General features: G+C 38.6%; 1 long non-coding RNA gene across 1 annotated transcript; it reads right to left on the reverse strand.

Moving 5' to 3' along the window:
- Window positions 1-5,096: 5,096 nt before the first annotated feature.
- Window positions 5,097-18,398, reverse strand: LOC116537563. Its single transcript, XR_004263200.1, has 2 exons — window positions 16,182-18,398; window positions 5,097-5,660 (listed from the first exon to the last, which is right to left on the reverse strand). It is a non-coding gene; the product is annotated as an uncharacterized LOC116537563 (long non-coding RNA).
- Between the last annotated feature and the right edge of the window lie 582 nt (window positions 18,399-18,980).

Here is an 18,980-nt window from a genome sequence, read left to right on the forward strand (position 1 = left end):
AATACTTAGGTCAAATCGTCCATGATCTCTTATGTCACACCATCTTCAATTCCCACGCTTTCCTTCTCTGGTACTTGTCACATTTCAAGAGGCAAAAGCCTAAGAGGAAGACCACCAATTTGATAAAAATAATATTTTGGGGTTGGTGTAATAGGTTATTCTATTACAGATTGGTGTTTTCCTAATTTTTCAATATTAGTGTGAACACTATAATATCATTATAATATTAATGTGACCACTGTAAATATTAACAATGAAACATTTTTAATGAATGTTCTTTGAGCAGCAGCCAAATGAAACAGCCATACTGGATATGCTGAATTCAGTTAGTTAATTGAAATATGAGGGATTTCTTTCTTTATTCTACGTTAAAAAGTGCTTATTGCCTTAGCCAGCTAGTTGCTATTACCAATATTAAAAACTACATAAATTATAGAAAGCTATCCACAGAGGCTAGCATAAAAATTACTACCCCTGCTGAGGACAAAATGATGTCTTTGGTTGAATTGCCAGATATGAAGTAACAGCAAGAGATAAATTATTTTCTGGGCCATTATTAAAGGATTAAAGGTGGATCCCAAATCTCTGTTGACCAGATTCATTTTCTTCTGTATGGTTGGTTTGTCTCTGCTCTGTTTTGAGTTATTATAGGTGAAATTGCTGCATGGTTAAATAAAGTTAAGAGTTGCGAAGAAAACATCTTACTGTTTTTATTTGTTGCTTTGGTTTTATATAGCATTGTCAGAGTCAGCTTTGACATATTTCACAGATAATCAACATTTTAAATTGCTTCATGTCTAAACAGATCTAAAAATCCTTCAAAAGCAGATTTAAAGGTGGAGTCCAAATTCATTTATAATCACTAACATTTTTAGAACTTAAAGTCTAAGTCTTCAGAATTGCTCCTTCCTGTGTGAGCATAGGAGGATTGGTAACACAGAAAAAGTTTTTATCATATAGTTTTGCCCTTAGATATAAGATTCAATTTCTCTCCTGTCTAAGAAACAATATCTCAAAAGAAAGGCAAAAGGATAACCTTTTAAGAGAATGTGAGAGCATCTCTCTGCTGGACCATTTGACTTGGCCCATGATGGAATTGTATCATAGAAAAATTGAGTGGCTTCAGATGTTATGAAACTGGGTCATCTCCCGCCATCGTGATTGATCAGAAACTACACCAAAATCAGTGGGAGTGGGAAAAATCCATGGAAATAATGCAGAGTTTAGATATGTTTTATTGGTGGTTGATTCAAGGGTAGTTTAAATAGATTTTCTTTAGTTATTCTTTGGTATGAATACAGAAGAAATTTAGTTTATTTTCTAGGCAAAGAATAAAAGTGATGAATTGAGCACATGTGGTAAATTTTTTCCCCTTTGTATTCATTTCCTAGGTTTAAAATGTATAGGGAAAATATAGATAATTTATAGAAAAATTTTAAAATCGCATTTATTTCTACTACCCTGTGATTCATTTATTCTTTAGTATGTCCTATGTGCCAGACATTGTTCTAGGAACTGAGGTTATACCAGTAAATTCAACAGACATTCCTACCCTCATGGAGCTGACAGTCCTATAGGGGAAGATAGGCAATTTTTAAAATGTAAATAATGTAATGTATTGAAAGGTGATAATAACTGTGGAGAAAAATAAAGTGAGGTCTTCACATTCTACACAATTTCAGGAAGTATCATTCATATTCTATTTTATGAGACTCCCATTCCCTGGGACTGTGCAACATGGCTCTGCGAAGGGAGTTTGGAGACCTTTGGCAAGACTAGAAGGAGGAGAGGGTGTGTTGAGTGGGTGGCTGGATTTCTTGAGAAGGTTACGTTAAAGGCTTGAAGATGGTGCTAACTAAGGGAAGAATTCTAGGCAGCAAGAAGAGCCGTGCAAACGGAAGAGCGTGTTTGTCAAATCCAAGGACCAAAAAGGAGGTTAGTGTGGTTGGACAAGGGTCAGTACCAGAACAGTAGCAGAACATAATGTTGACAGGTTAATAGAGAGGCTTATGAAATGAGTGTGATGTACAGTCACCGGAACGTTCCAAGCAGAGAAATCTGACTTACGTCTTTGAAAGGCCACCCTCACTGCTGTGTAAACAACAGACAATGGGGCACACAGTGGGCAAGAAGGGAAGCCAGCAGACCTATTAGGATGCTAATGCAGCAATGTGAGAAAAAAATGATGATGTTTCAGGCTAGAGTGATACCAGTGGTAGGCAGTCTTTGGATTCTAGATGTATCCTGAATAAAAGGCTGATTACATTTCTTCTCACCTGACATATGAAATAGTAAGAATAAAAAAAACTTCAAGGTTTTGATACTGTTGTCATGATGGAGTGCAGCTGGTCCTCTATATCAGTGGACTCCGTGTCTGTGGACTCAACCAGTCGCGGATTGAAAATATTTGGGAGGAAAAAATGGGTGGCTGCATCTGTGCTATAAAGGTACAGACACTTTTTTGTCTTGTAGTGATTCTCTAAACAATAAAGTGTTCCAAATTTACATAGCATTTACGTTGCATTAGACATTGTAAGTAATCTAGAGATGACTTCACATATGCGGGAAGATGTGCATAGGTCATATGCCGTTACTACACTATTAAGGGACTTCAGCATCCACAGATACAGGTAGTGCTCGACTTACGACCACAATTGGGACCGGCAGACTGGTTGTAACACGATTTGGTCGTAAGTTGAGCAGGCTATATGTACAGTTGAAATGATGCACGCGGAGATGGTAGTGCTGCTGGAAGCTGGTCCGCACTGTCGTACGCCCAGCTGGGCAACGTTTGTGCTGCCAGAAGCGGAGCAGTCGTGGCTAGCAATTATGGTCGTAAAGTCGAATGGTCGTAAGTTGCATAGGTCGTAAGTCGATCAATACCTGTACTGGTATCTCAAAGGGTTCTGGGACCAATCACCCATGGATACTGAGTGGCAACTGTATATCTATGCCATAATTTTGTATGAATTTTTGTGTGTTTAGGTGTATAAAATATTTGGAGGTTGTAATCCTAAATCACCTATTCGTTTACACATTTTTTTTTACTTAATGTAACACATATCATGACAAAAGGATCTCTTACACCCTCAGATGTTAATTGAGAATGTGATATTTAAAACAAAAGTTAGATAGCATTTCACAAATCAAACTTATTACCCAATACTCAGAATTGAGAATTAAAACGGGTTCTGTCAGAGGTTGAAAGGCGGCTTGCAGAACTCTTTTTCAGAAAAGAAATCTGTTTGGTTTGCTGTGCTTTTATCTTACCACTTCAGGGCTCCTTAACTTGAGAAATTTGCCAAAGAGTTTATCCTCTGAGTTTGGTGAGGAAACCAAGAGTTAGGTGACTAGAGTCCTTCTCTTTGGCAGGTAAGAATGACCTCGTTCTAAGATGATCCCCGTCTATGCTGACTGGGCTCGTCTCACCTAGCACAGGACTGGGCAGGCTGGTCTTCACGGTCCCTATCTCACAGTCTTCCCAAGAATACTAGTGGGGTCCAAATATTCACCTACCACCAATGCCTGCACACAGACAGTGGATGTTACTAGGTTCTACAGGGATCTCTTTCATTTATGTCGCACATAGGCTGTTCCCTCACCTGCCTATCACTGTAGTCTGGCTGTCTGCCTTTCAGTCTTGCACATAGACTTTTCCATGTTTTTCTGCAGGCAATTATGTCATATTGCTATTTTGCCTGGAAGTCTCTGAAACGTTTTGCGCACGTGTGGCTTAAGCACCACATCAAAAGGAAATTCCAAGACAGACTAAATTTATTTCTTAAATCACTATTGACTAATTACGTTACTTTATCTCTTTATGGTTTTGACATATGTTCTTAGGAATACTTCTGGCACACAAAATAAATTTGAATTAAATTAAAACACATTTTCTAATTAGAGAGTATTTTAAGTTGTAGGATGTGTCTCAGCCACTACTCTAACTTGGGATTTGCCTTTTATTTCTTATTAGAATGCTAGATGCTGTTCAGCTTGCAGCATATACAGCTCCTCCTATAAATGAGCACCTTGCTTAGAGGAAAGTAGATGAAACAAGACAAATAGTGACTTACTTGGGCTTCCTGTGGGCGTCACTGATTATCATAGAGAAAGATGCCTACACAGAATTAGGTACCTCTTGAATTTTTGTTGTGCTCTGTGTTAAGGAAGAGAAAGATTATCTAAGTTTTCGATGGCCTGTAGTTACTCATCAATTCATTCTATATATATTTATGACATGCTTGTATGTGTCAGGCGCTATACTATGCTCAGAGGGACAGATTATGAACAAATACAACTACTTGTCTCATGGAATTTATTAACTACTTACAAGAAGTACAATAAATAAATGCATACCATGCCAGGCGGTTGGAAGGGCCATAAGCATATGTAAACTGGGGTAATAGGACAAAGAATGAAGTCAAGTTGTTATGTTACATAAGATGGTCAGGAAAAACCTCTTTAATACAGTGTCATGTGAGCAGAAACTCATAGAGAGGGAAGAATTAAGTCACATGGTTATATGAAGAAAGCTCGGTGTGGGCATAGGGAAGTAAAGTACAATGCTGGCAATGCTGGCCTCTTAGAGGAACTGCGGAGAGGCCAGTGTGGCCATAACAGAGGGTGCAGAGTATCCTGGTAGGAGATAAAGTGAGGAGGTTGCAGGAGCACACTGGGCTTTGAATCCTTTCTTGCCTGCCATATCCCGATTACTGCTTTTTCCTATGAATCTTGAAGATGTTTATATCTTCTAGAGCTTTCCTTTCAAAAATTTGCAGACATTTAAAGGGTGCAAGTGCAGTTTTGTTACATGGATATACTGTATAGTGATAAAGTCTGGACTATTACCCAAAAATAATGCATATTGCGCTCCTTAAGTAATTCCTCACCGTTCACACCCATCCTACCCTCTCACCCTTCTGAGAAATACCTCCAAGAAGAGACAAGACCGTAAGCTCATTATCACTGTAATGCTAATTTTCACGTAGTTTCTTGGAGATTTACAGATGACCAGCAAAAATTTGATTCAGAAAGGTTTATTGGTGATGATTTAAGGTGAGAAGGATAACAAGGAAAAAATGTGATAAAATAGATGGGAGAGCAACAAGACAAAGTTTATTTGGCATTGGAGACTATTGCGTTTTACCTACCCAGTCATTTCTGTTTAATTCTCCCTTTCTTTCCTGGAGGACTCCAATTTTTTAAATTTATAGTTCATGCCATTCTTCAGCCATATGCAGACATTTGCTCTGAGAAAATGATCTTTCTCCCAAGCTGAGGAGTGGTGAATCATGGGTAGTCTAATCCAATCATGATAATTCCATCTCCCTCATCAGTATATGACTTAAGAAATTCCATGTGACCAATTTTGTCAAGTGAAACATGAGTAGTAGCCTAGAGGAGAACCTTCTGGTAAAAGTATCCTACATTTTTAATAGATAGAGATGGAAAAGGTAGATACGTCCAGATGTGGGTGGGTTAGGATACCGTGGCTGAAACTGCTATAGCCATCTTGGGACCATCAGGGTGAGTATTAAACACTGAGGAAGATTGCCATGGTTAAGTGATTGGTCTTGGCACTCTCTGCTGAGAGATATTTGCCTCTTACTTCAGAAAGGAGTTCCAGCATCCACACCAGAAGAAGAGAAACATCAGGACTCCTAGAAAAGGATAAATAAGTTACTTGGAAGTTGCAGTCTCACTTGTGATAATAAGCATAAGGAATAATTTTTATATCTATCAACAGAATCATAGAATATCATTAAATACTACCTCCTCAAAAAATATTTCCAAAAGAAATGCTTATCATATGTTGTCAATAGAAAGAAGTACATGAAAATTTTATAAAATCTCAATAAAATAATGCTTTTATCTAGATCTCACACATGAAAGAGGGGAGAGAGAGAGAAAATGAGAAATATATATTCATATATTCATATGGGAAAATGCCAGAAGCAAATAGACTTAATATTAATAGCTATTACCTCTGGGTGGTAGGATCAAATGGGATTATATGTGTAAATGTTTTTGTTTATTTTCATATGATTTTGCATTTCAACATTTGATAGTAAAAAAGTAGAGCTTTTATAGTCAAGTGAAAGTTAACAGTTTTTCAAAAATCAAAGACAGATGATCTCAGGTGTCCTGCAGGCCTTCTCTTACACAATTTTTGAAGTCTGGGAGTCCTTTTCATGAAACGGAGCAAGGCCCTCAGTTCACCTTTGCCCCAGTCCAGCTCCTGAGTCGCATTCTAGCCTCAATTTGAATACTTCATAGAAGTTGGGCTGTCTAAACCACTGTGCCAAAGAGCTGGTGAGATTCACTGCAGTTCATCCATTCAGTGCCTTCCTCTGTCTCATGGGGCCAACAGGCTATCCCTTCAGTGAGTATGGACCCGTCAACGCAGGGGTGGCCTGGGTTCCTTAGGCTGCCCTAACTTTCCCAAACTGCGCAGACTTAAAATGGTGGACTGTGGACTTCCTAAGGCCCTTCTCTTAGGTTGTAATACGACCTACTGAAGATCTACACAAAACAAGGATGACAGTGACGAGTTTTACTGCATAAATATTTTTCTATCCGCAGGGCCAAGGCAGCACGAGGCTAAGCATGCAGACGACATTGCCAGGATTGCTGCATAGTACAAATTAGAATTCAAGTCAGCTTGAGTCACACAGGGGCTTGGGGCCTCTAAGCTAATGTATGGTGACCTGCAGAGGCTAAAATAAGGCAGAAATGAGACTTTTTCACTAGTTATAAGTCTTTAAGTATGATTGCTGGTCATTGGTAAAATATAACATTTAGAGCTAACATTTAATATTTCAGAATACACATCACAGCACAGTCTTATTCTTCCCATTTCCTGGCAATAAGCACAGCATATAATCTGTCAGACTATATGTAACCCACTCTTGGCGTATTGTTTATCTGCTTCATGATAGGAAAGAAAATGAAATAGTGGCCAAGCAGGCATACTATGTGTTTTTAATGGGGACAGTCTGCTAGTGTGACTATCAGCATAGTAAAGTCCCAAGCTGTCAGTCTAGGTTACTCTAAAATCAATGTCTGAGGAAAAGACTCGGTTGGGTACAGATAGTTTGCTTGGGATGTGATGTCCTGAAGCAGGAGAGAATGAGTGGGGATGGTGGAAGAAGGACAATCCAGTATAACGGCATATTATCAAGTCACTGCTAAAAGGTTTGCAGCAAGAACCAAATGCAACAGAAACGTAAAGTTGGTCAGTAGGGTTCAGTGTCACTGAAACTTCCCGAAAAGGTGCAAAGGACTCCCAGAGTTGTCTGCCTGCAGGCTGGGAACCAGGAGCATTTACCTACCAGCCCCTGTCCTACACTATTTGGTGCTGCATTGGTGCAATTGCCCTCTATTTTCAGGCTACAGTCACCCAGATAATCCAGCATCTCTGAAAACCAACTCTGGGAAAAAGTCCTGGGGCAGAAATAGAACACTGTGTGGCATTTGCTTGAGATGGGGGTGCTTTACACAAGGTGAGTCTATGCCTTCATGGAATGGTTCCCTAGAGCTAAGATGGCTGAGGGGATGTGACATGGGCTACTAGAGATCCTGGTGACTTGCAGCCCTTAGAAATGGCGTTTTGGGAATCAGAGCTTGGACAAATTGGATTTGGCCTATGTAGTCTGTATTTTAATACATTTATTGAATACCTATTAAGTCCTAGTGCTGCAGAAACAGAAATGGATAGGATCCCTTTTAAGATTCTAGTTTGGTACAGCAAATAAGGTCCTTTAAATTAAATGTGTGACCTACTGTAATGACGTATGCATAGGACGCCTAGTGAGATTTCATGCGGTTTTTATTCCAGACTGACAAAGACCCTCAGGAAGTAAAAGTTGGGACATACACACGTAGTACATGTATATAGATGTATATATGTATGTTATATGCGTGTGTGTATACAACTGGTTAATGTGTATACATGGCAGAGTAATGGTTGCCTGCATCACGTAAATTATTTATCCTTATCCAAATTCAAAACTAGAGGCATTTTAAGGTTTATGGAGTACAAAGGATCACACTATAGAATGGCTTTAGTGAAAGTGTATTTTTCTCCCAATTCGTATTTGTGCTTTGGGTACTTTTATATTTCTTGTTTTCTGGTACCTATATTCACTGCAAAAATAAAAAGCATCCACGAAGCTTATTCCTAGGGCACAATTTGTATTCTGCAGAAGAAAACCTTTGCACCTGCCACTAACATGCATCCACTTCTGGGGTGGAATGCACCAGCTGTTCCCCATCTCCAACGGCACGCCAGGCAGTTCAGCACCAAGAATGAGGCATCATATCCCAGGCCGATGAAACTGGTGAGGAAATTTCAAGTCGACAGAATGCAATTACCCAAATTGAAATTAGGCCAGGGGCATATCAGGAGGCCCTTCCCATCTGTTGGGGAAAAGGATCACCAGATATTTACTGAGGCCAAGTGGTCAGAATGTTAGCTTTAGGAATCATTTAAAAGGTAGAAAATTTAAAATATATCAAAGGAAAACTGCACCTGGTATAAAAATCGTATCCCTTCTCTGAAAAATAAATAATATTAGTGCCTTGAGAAGCTCAGCCCTTTCCTGCTCTGGAAGAAAAGAAATGTTTATGGATAGGGAGGTTAAATATTTCTACATCAGCTACTCTTAGCAAGGACATGCTATAATGGACAATTGGTTATACCGGAACTGACAAAAAGAGATTTCCCAAACCAAACATATTGAATCCAATACATTTATCCCTGGTTATAATGGATAGACCCTTCCATTATGAGCTTATGAAGCAACACCATTCGATTTTTCTAGAGGCCTTGACATAAGCATTGTCTCTTTACCAGGAAAAGAAGCTAATTTTTAGAGTTTGCAGCAAAAATAAAGAAGCTGTTGTACGAGCTGTGACTAGTTCCTGTATGACAATTATACATCACAACCATAGACTCTGCAGGTCAATTTACTACAGGGATCTTCTGCCTGTAACCCCTGTCCTTGGTAACCTTTGTACCTTTTTCCCGGGAGGATGACTGCTGAGGGAATAGATGAATTTGTCTTAATCTTTGTACCATTGTAAACCCAAGCATTGGCATAAGGTCCACACAGCCCTTTAGAAATAAATGAAAAAAGCATCTCACACCAGGTCATGGTTTGGGGGAAATCCGTGTCCATCATATGGAGCAAATAAACTGGCCTCCTTTTATTGATTTCTCTCAAGAATCTGCCTTTTTTTTGGAACTGAGGACACAACATTTCCAGCCTGAGAGAGAAATAATGGAGGCACCTCTGGGGCAGACATCTCCTTTTCTAGCTGCTGCCTTTTGGAGATGTGGTGCCCTTAGGTTCTCATATGCCACACCCCAAAGTTGGTGCCAGGGAGTCTTCTCTGTACGGCCCCTGCAGGTGGCTATTTGATGGCACATTGCTAATCCTGAAAAACTCTCACATCTCTTTCCCATTGGATGTAGAGAGGAAGGAAATGAGTGAGTGGGTAATAAGTCTTATTCAGTATTAAAAGAAAAGCAAAATTTTGTTAGGGTGGTTCACTTTGCACTCTCTTTGCTGGCTGAGAGGCTGCATGTTGAGGAATACGAGAGAATGGTCCCAGCTGGGAGGAGTGAGACAAGTTTAACTGTTGAATTTAATGCAGCTGCCCACTATGAGAGGGAGGAAGGCACAGGCAGGCTGTCTGCAGGCTGGGTCTCTTACTGTCTCCCTCCCCCAGTAATGCCGCCCTTTACTCATCACTATGGCAATTAAGATCTTGAGTCGAGGACAGGCATGGTGGCTCATGCCTGTAATCTAGTGCTTTGGGAGGCTGAGGTGGGAGGATCGCCTGAGGCCAGGAGTTTGAGACCAGCCTGAACAACATAGTGAGACCTCATGTCTACAAAAAGTAAAAAAAAAATAAAAACAAAAATCAACCCAAGACAGCAGTCTCAAAGTCTCAGGGGCCTCACACTCACATTGGTTTCTCCACCACACAGTGCCAAACATTCCCAGAAAGTCTCCTACAATGAGCTCAGTACAACCTCTCCTGGCCATAAATGGATATCCTTCTGAACTCTTAAGAGGTACAAATATTTCATCCTACCTGCAAAATGCTAACCTGAACTTTGCCACATTTTTGCTAATTGGGCAGAACACATTTCTTAACATCTCTGTTTTTGATTCTTGTTTGTTGGTGAGTACCAAAGTACATCTCTCACAGAGGAAAACAGAGAACATATTAGTTAAGGTCGATCCAGAACGCACAAATGTTAAAACTTGGCATTGTTTAGAGGTGTAGCTTGTACTAATTACCTCTTAGTTTTACTAGCCCCATATAACAAGCTGCCTTCTGCATATTTTATGTGAAAGCTGATTTTCTGAAAGGCTGAGAGATGTAGGAGCAGGGAATGGAATAGGTGCTAGGTTTTATTTCGTGCTAAATAATTCTCCTCCAGGTGGGTTAACTTTTAGTAGTTAAATTGCTTACAATGAAGATTCTACACTAAAAGAACAAATCTCCAGTGATAATTATTTGTCTGTGTTTTTAGCATTTATGAGTCTCAGTAAACAGTACATTTATGTTTCCCCCATTACCTTTGGTCATAATCTTCCTTAAAGAAAAACGAATAATTATGTTTCCTGACTGCATAATGAACATAAACATTCAGAATACTGAAGCCCTGGTGGGATGGATGGAGCATCTGGACTCCTAGGGGTTTACCTGTGTTTGAGGCACTGGCAAAAATGTCAGGCGGGCTATATGGCCATGATTTAGTGCTGTTCACAGAGATGTCATCTCTACAAGGCAAATCATAATTTGTGGTGCTTTCTTGTGGTGTCGGGGCCTCCCAGTATAAAGCTGCTGGCAGGGGCTGGGAATCTGGCAAACCCTCTGGCTCAGGTGTGACAACTTCATGCTGCTGATGTGAGCCTCACCAGCCACCCCCTGGGGCCAGTGTGTGCTCCTGTAGGCAGAAAGATGCAGTCGGTCTTATCTTAGTTTAATAGCAAGTGTATTGTTGCTGTCCCGAAGTCTCAGAATCAGAAGGTGACCTTCAATGACTAAGTACAACCTACATTTTACACACGAGGCAACTGAGGCTCCAGCTAGGGGACTCATATGCCAGGGACAGTCACTCACAGCCAAGAAACCCTGCATGTCCTGATTTTGGGTTTGATACTCTTAAATTTCTTCCTTGAGGTCAGGAAGGTGTGGTGCAGGTTAGAGAGTAAGGATTAGACAAAAAAAAGAGAGTTAAGAAAACAGGTAAAGTAAATGTGAGGAAATTACATTTTTCCTTTGCAGTTTATGTGGGTTTATTCTTTGTACTGTGGTCAGAAAACATAAAACCTACTATTTTATAGCACAATAAGGTGAGTATAGTTAATAATCATTGTGTATTTTAAAATAATTTAAAGAATATAATTGGATTGGTTTTAACTCAATGGATGAATGCTTGAGGGGATGGATACCCCATTCTCCATGATGTTGCATGCCTGTATCAAAATATCTTATGTACCCCATAAATATATACACCTAGGTACCCACAAAAATTTTAAAAAATTAAATTGTTTTTAAAAAGAAAACACATCAATGCAACTTTTTTACCACTAGAAATGTACAAACGAAAGTGAATGAAAATAAGAAAATGTTCAGCACTTTTCTATCAGTGGTGAAAAACTAGCGTTTTTAATCTCTAATTGACCCCAGCTGATATTTTTGTAAAAATAGAATGAAAATTATCAGAATTTGAAAATGCATAAAGCAGATTTCCAAAATCCAAGTCCAACCTTTATTACTTACAGACAAGAGAAAAAATTCTTTAGCCAAATGACCATAAAGCTGCTATTTATGGATTATTATCCCTAGACTCAGTGGTCATGGATGTGTAAGTCTGCCAATCAGCACTTGTCTATGGGCCACACTTCGAGTAACATTGCCCTTCACCTCCTTTGTGTTCTGTTTTGCATATTTTTCTGGTATCTCTGAATTGTACTTTTCCGATATCAGGGATGGGGATCTGAACATCTGTCATTCTAGATAGTACTTTATTGTGTTGAATAACAATTTAAGAAAACAATTAAAAATTTCCCTCATGCTAAAAGGAAAGACATCAGCTTGAAACTATAACAAAAACAGAGCTACTGGAACACTGTATTGTTTTATATTAGAAATACCACTGGTGGTTTAAGTCTCTTAAAGGATAGTTAATTTGGGGACTCTTTTGGTTTATACTGTTTAAGTGTAATAAGAATAGAAAATATTAACCATTGTCAATTGTCATTCAATTTAGAGACTTCATCAAATCTTCTGTGTCCTCTGAAAGTTCTGGAAACTGTCTCAGTGCATCAATTAATAGTAGGGTAGCCAGATTTAGGATATAAAAATATAAACTACCCAGCTAAATTTGAATCTCAGACAAGCAATGAATAATTTTTATAGGTGTGTTTCAAATACTTTTGAGACATACCATATGTAATATTTTAGACATACTTTTATTTTAAAGCTTATTATTTTCTGAAATTCAAATTTAACCAGCTGTCCCGTATTTTGTCTGGTAATTCTAATTACTGGTCTTTTGGCCTGGACTTCTGCCGCTGTAGACTTTTCCGGGGAGAAGAATTGGCCCTGCCAGATCAAATCTAGCCATATCGACCAGATTTGCTTAGCTATTGGCAGCTAGAAGCTAGAAGTCAATAAAAGTGAAGATATTTCTTTCAGAAAAAATGTGTTTCCCATGCGGCTAAGGAGTTATGTGTTTTTTCCTGCCTTGAGGCTTTTAGTTTCATGTTTTCTAGTGCACTGGTCCGAGGAGGGTACTAATCATGGTAGAAGGCATGCCTATGAGAAGGGCCACTTGGAATCTATGACCTCCATCAGTACAAAATTGACTCAATGTACTGCAAATAGTGGAATTTGTGGTATCAAAATATATAGAAGGCATAGTGAGAGACTGAAAAAAGAAAACCACTATTCCTGCAATACATTATAAATAAACTGTCAGAGACACATCAATATTTGAAAAAATGTGAATTTAGTGAGAAGCACATGGCAAAAGTCCTATTCTTTTTCCAATGGCTGTTCTTCCATTGCTATAAAGAAATACCAGAGACTGAGTAATTTATAGAGAAAATAAGCTTAATTGGCTCATGATTCTGCAGGCTGTACAGGAAACGTAGGTCGGACATCAGCTTCTGGGGAGGCTTCAGGGAGCTTACAACCACAGTGCATGGCAGAGGAGTAGGCACATCACATGACAAAAGCAGAATCAGAAGCCGGGGACGAGAGATGCCACACACTTTTAAATGATCAGATCTTGTGAGAACTCACTATCACCAAGCCACGAGGGATGAGCCCCGATGATTCAAATACCTACCACAATGCCCCACTGGGGATTACAATTCAATATGAGATTTTGGTAGGGACAGATATCCAAACTATATCAAGTAGAATGTTAAAAATGAAAATATTGCGTATTTATGCAGGTTTAAACCTTTCTCTTTGCCATTCATTGGTAGCTATTATTATTTCATTAAATGATATTTGTCTTTATGTCTTAAATAAGAATTTTAACATCATTTTGATGTAAGACTAATGCTTCCAGATTTTAAAGAAAGACAGACTTTTCTTAAATAGATGTCTGCTTCAGATAGAGAGGAAATGACTAACGTACACATGTAATTTATTTTTCTGTTGTCACTTCTGGGATTTAAAAATTTTCCTCTCTGGTAATAACAAAAATTCTTACTTTAGAATACACTTATCCTAAAATCTCTTTTAAAATAATGTTTATTCAAGCCCATTCAAAAGTGGGCAAAGGATATGAACAGATACTTTATAAAAGAAGACATACATGAGGCCAACATATGAAAAAATGCTCATCATCACTGGTCATCAGAGAAATGCAAATCAAAACTACATTGAAATACCATCTCACGCCAGTTAGAATGGCGATCATTAAAAAATCTGGAGACAACAGATGCTAGAGAGGATGTGGAGAAATAGGAACACTTTTACACTGTTGGTGGGAGTGTAAATTAGTTCAACCATTTGAACTAATGGTTGGTGGAAGACAGTGTGGCGTTTCCTTAAGGACCTAGAAATAGAAATTCCATTTGAACCAGCAATCCCATTACTGGGTATATAGCCAAAGGATTATAAATCGTTCTACTATAAGGACACGTGCACATGAATGTTCATTGCCGCACTGTTTACAATAGCAAAGACCTGGAACCAACCCAAATGCCCATTGATGATAGACTGGACAGGGAAAATGTGGCACATATACACCATGGAATATTATGCAGCCATCAAAAACGTTGAGTTCATGTCCTTTGTAGGGACATGGGTGAACCTGGAAACCATCATTCTCAGCAAACTGACACAAGAGCAGAAAATCAAACACCGCATGTTCTCATAGGCGAGTGTTGAACAGTGAGAACACATGGACACAGGGAGGGGAGCACTACACACTGGGGTCTGTTGGGGGGAAATAGGGGAGGGCAGTGGGGGGAGGGGAGTTGGGGAGAGAGAACATGGGGTGAAGTGCTAGATGTGGGTTATGGGGAGGAAGGCAGCAGATCACACTGCCACGTGTGTGCCTATGCAACAATCTTGCATGTTCTTCACAAGTACCCCAAAACCTAAAATGCAATAAAATTTAAAAAAATAATGTTTATTTTAAATAGTGAAATAACACGTTTATTTTAAGATATATTGGAAAATGCCAAAATTTATCAAAAAGTAAAGTACAATTACAAAATACCTAACCACAGAGGACAAATTTCACTGTGGTTATTTTGGTATTGTTCTTTCATTCTCTTCAGATTTCATAGTCGGAAAACTGCATATATAATACTGTATTCTGATTTTTTACACTATTCAATCTAAACATTTTCCATATTGATAAATGTTTTCTCAGCATCATTTTAATGGTTGAATCATAATCTATTCATTGGTGATTTATTCAACCAACCTGCTAGAGCTGGACATCAGGTTACTCCAATTACTTATACTTAAAATGCTAATAATGATAATCTGTTTTAGATTCTTACAACTGAAATGACTGGAAAATGATATTTAAGACTATATATTTTGTTCAAATTATATTAAAAGCATTATAGACATTTATTAGGAAGGTATAAGTGTGCCAGTCTCACTGATCTTTATAGCTGCCTTATTTATCTTTCATTACATTAGGATTTTCCAAAAAAGTTGAACCATATTTCATATATATAATAGATGTAAATATATATATGAATGTATTATATATATGTATATATGTGAATATATTATATATATGTATATGAGAGATTTCAAGGAACTGGTTCATTGCGGAAGCTGGAGGGTCCCCACAATAACCCTTAGGGTGAGCCAGCAGGCTGGAGACCTAGGGAAGAGCTGGTAGAGAGTCTTGAGTTCAAAGGCAGTCTAGGAGCAGAATTCCTTCATTCTCTAAAGACCTCAGTCTTTATTCTTAAGGCCTTTGACTGACTGATGAGGCCTACCTACATTAGGAAGGGTAATCTGCTTTACTCGAAGTGTCCTAATTGAAATGGTAATCACATTTAAAAAATACCTCACAGCAACACTTAGACTGGTGCATGACCATACAGCTGGCACCATAGCCATGCCAGGTTGACACATGCAATTAACCATCACAGTTGCCATCCAAACAGAGTTTATACTATGTGATAAAAGGCCATGCTCTTTCTTTCCAGTGTTCTGTCTGTCTCCATGCAGACATGATTGATTTACTTAGGACTTTTATGTATACTGCATTTTCCATTTTAAGCACAAAGGTTGTCTCATCCAATTTTCAACTAAGCATTTAAGATTGCCATCAGATGATGCTGAGAACTAAGCCTGTATTTGGGCCCTATACAGACATGTCAGGAATATTCCTCTACCATGTTGTGACTGGGCAGACTTGGAAAGGGTAGTTATATCTTCTTCTTCTCAATTTTCTCTGTTGCAAAGTGCAAAAAATTGTACCTACATCCCAGGTACTTGTGAGTATTCATTGAAGAAATATTTATATTTATAGTAATATGTACTATGTAGTAGGCCATGTGTATATATATATGTATGTATGTATTTGTTTGCTTGCTTCAATCAGTTCAGGTTGCTATAACAAATTCTTGTAGACTGAGTGGCTTAAGCAACAAATCTTTATTTCTCACAGTTCTAGAGGCTGAGCAGTCCCACATCATGGTGGCAGCAGACCTGGTATCTGATGAGGGCTTGCTTCTGGGTTTGCAGATGGCAGGTCTTCTCATTGTATCCTCACATGACAGAAGGGAAAGAAAGATTGTCTCTTCAATGTCTTCTCTTATAAAGACACTAATCCCATTGAAGCCTCTGCTCTACTGACCGAATTATCTCCCCAGGCTCCCACCTCCTAATACCACCACACTGGGGGTTAGAATTCCAACACAGGAGTTTGGGGAGGCTACAAGCATTCAGTTCATCACACTCTTTTCCCCTTTTTTTTGGCTCATCAACTCCAGTACCCATTTCCAACAGTCAGTGTACAAAAACCTTTACCTTTTCAGAATACCTAGTGCTTTAACAGTTCTCCTCTCAGAAAACTTAACATGTAGAAGCCTCATTTACCCTTTTATTTTTTGACAAAATAGTGTCCGTTAACCACTGGTACATAAATGAGATGATTGTAGAGAAACCATTTACAGTAGTTTCCTGCCCCCCCCATCTCCTTCACAGCTTTGTTTCCATGGCTTCAGGTTTCAGGTACCAGTGGTACAGTATGATATTCTGAGAGACTGAGAGACAGACCACAATCATATAACTTTTACTACAGTATATTGTTATAATTGCCATTTGTATGATTATTGTTGTTATTCTCCTATTGTTCCTAGTTTATAAATAAATCTGTCATACATATGTATATATAGGAAAAAACATTATATTAGGATTCGGTACTATCCAAGCTTTCAGGAGTCTTGGAACATATCCCCTGTGAATAAGGGGTAACTACTCCATTTATTTATTTAAGACATATTTACTAAGTGTGTATTAAATCCCAAGGACTGTTCTGTGTGTCAGAATATAATGTGTTACATAAATTTGTTGTCCTGTGGAGCTTAGATATTAATGGGAAGAATACCCAAGTAAGAAAATGCATAACCAAACTGTAAGTAATGCTATATTAAACAGGTAGCCTGGGATAATCTGTGGGAACAATCACCAGATTTTACTAGTGCACTGTAACAAAGGTTTATTTCTTGCTTATGAGAAGTCCACAGTGGCTAGTCCGGGCAGCTATCCAAATTAGCCGCCCTCAGCTTTCCAAGATGCTCCCTTCTTGTGGCTCCTTCATGTCAGCACGCGCTTCCACGAGAGAAGAATCAAACAGCAGCAGCTAAAAGCTTTTACATGTGTCACTTGCTGCTTCATGTTTTATTGGCCTTTGCAAATCACGTGGCCATGCCTACTTTCAGTGGAGTGAGAAAGTGTGACTCTTGGTAGTTAATCCCAGTGGCAAAAGAGAGCTGCATGTGCCTGCCACAAGGATTAAATGCCGTGAAAAATGGAAACAGAGTGAGAGGATATAGGATGTGTCATTTTTGCAAAGATAACAGAAGAAAAATAGACATGAGCCTTCATGTATATTTTTGCTTTCTAATAAAGTATGTATTTCAGAAAAAAGTTAAGTTGATTTAAAGAAAACTATTTAATAACTAATCTTACAAATTGGTACTCAGATATGAGAGAAAACATAAAGATTATACGTGAATGGCTGGTGTTTAGAAATATAGAGTTGTTAAATCCATTTGAGGACAGGGACAATAATATTTATATTGGTACCTTCAATTATTTAGGTGCATAGTAAGTATTTGATAAAACTCTGTTGAAGTTAACAACTCTCCCTTGTTTTAAATTCTTCTTGCTTTTCTACCTGATTAAATGTCTCAAACTATACTATGGCATAATTTTGTCCTGAGGTTTGATACTGTCTTTCAAGGCCAATTTTAATCATCTTAACAGGAATATTTTTATATTCAATTATAGTTTAAATTTGGACCACACATGCTTGAATCACTATATTGTCTCTCCTAATTTGTCTTAGGTGTTTTCCTAAACCACCCGTAAGTATTCTGCAGAGGAAAAATATTTTGTAACAGTACCTTAACGTTGGAATTTGAAATTTACCATTTTGTCTTTTTTTTTTTTTTAATAACTTTTATGTTTAACACTCCTTTGACAACTGCTGTGTTGGAAAGGGATTTCATAAATTTAAATAAAGTGGGCATGAAATGCCAAGATTTAAAAAAATATTCTTTCAAGGTCACGCACGTCCTTCTTGAAGATAGAAGAGTATATGTATATACTTTTTAGCGTAGTAGAATTTTGGTTTTTCCTTACACTTCCTTTCTTTTGCTTTTGACTAAATCTTTTTTTTTTTCTTTTTTGAGATGGAGTTTCTCTATTGTCATGGGAGCTGGGTGCAATCTTAGCTCACTGCAACCTCAGCCTCCCAGGTTCAAGTGATTCTCCTGCTTCAGCCTCCCAAGCAGCTGGGATTACAGGCACACACCACCACATTTGGCTAATTTTTATAATTTTAATAGAGACGGGGTTTCACCATGTTTGTCAGACTGGTCTCGAACTTCTGACCTCAGGGGATCCACCCGCCTTGGGCTCCCAAAGTGTTAGGATTATAGGTATGAGCCACGGTGCCCGGCCTTGACTAAACCTTTATGATTTAAAACACAAATATCCACAGAAAGGACTCAGTTATTCTCTGAGTGGATAGGTCAAGAGCAAACTAGAAGAGACTTGTCATCTCTACCCAGTTGACCTTAATTTCAACATTTCCGTGCCATTACTTCCCCACTTCCCAATGGCAGGTTTAAGGCATCATCTCAGTCCTCTTAGTCAAAAACTTGTCCTAAATCAGTGCCTCAGCCCAGCCTGGTGGCTCATGCCTGTAATCCCAGCACTTTGGGAGGTAGAGGCGG

The sequence above is a fragment of the Sapajus apella genome, unplaced genomic scaffold (assembly GCF_009761245.1).
Source record: "Sapajus apella isolate SASKATOON/1434 unplaced genomic scaffold, GSC_monkey_1.0 scaffold4, whole genome shotgun sequence".
NCBI lineage: Eukaryota > Metazoa > Chordata > Mammalia > Primates > Cebidae > Sapajus > Sapajus apella.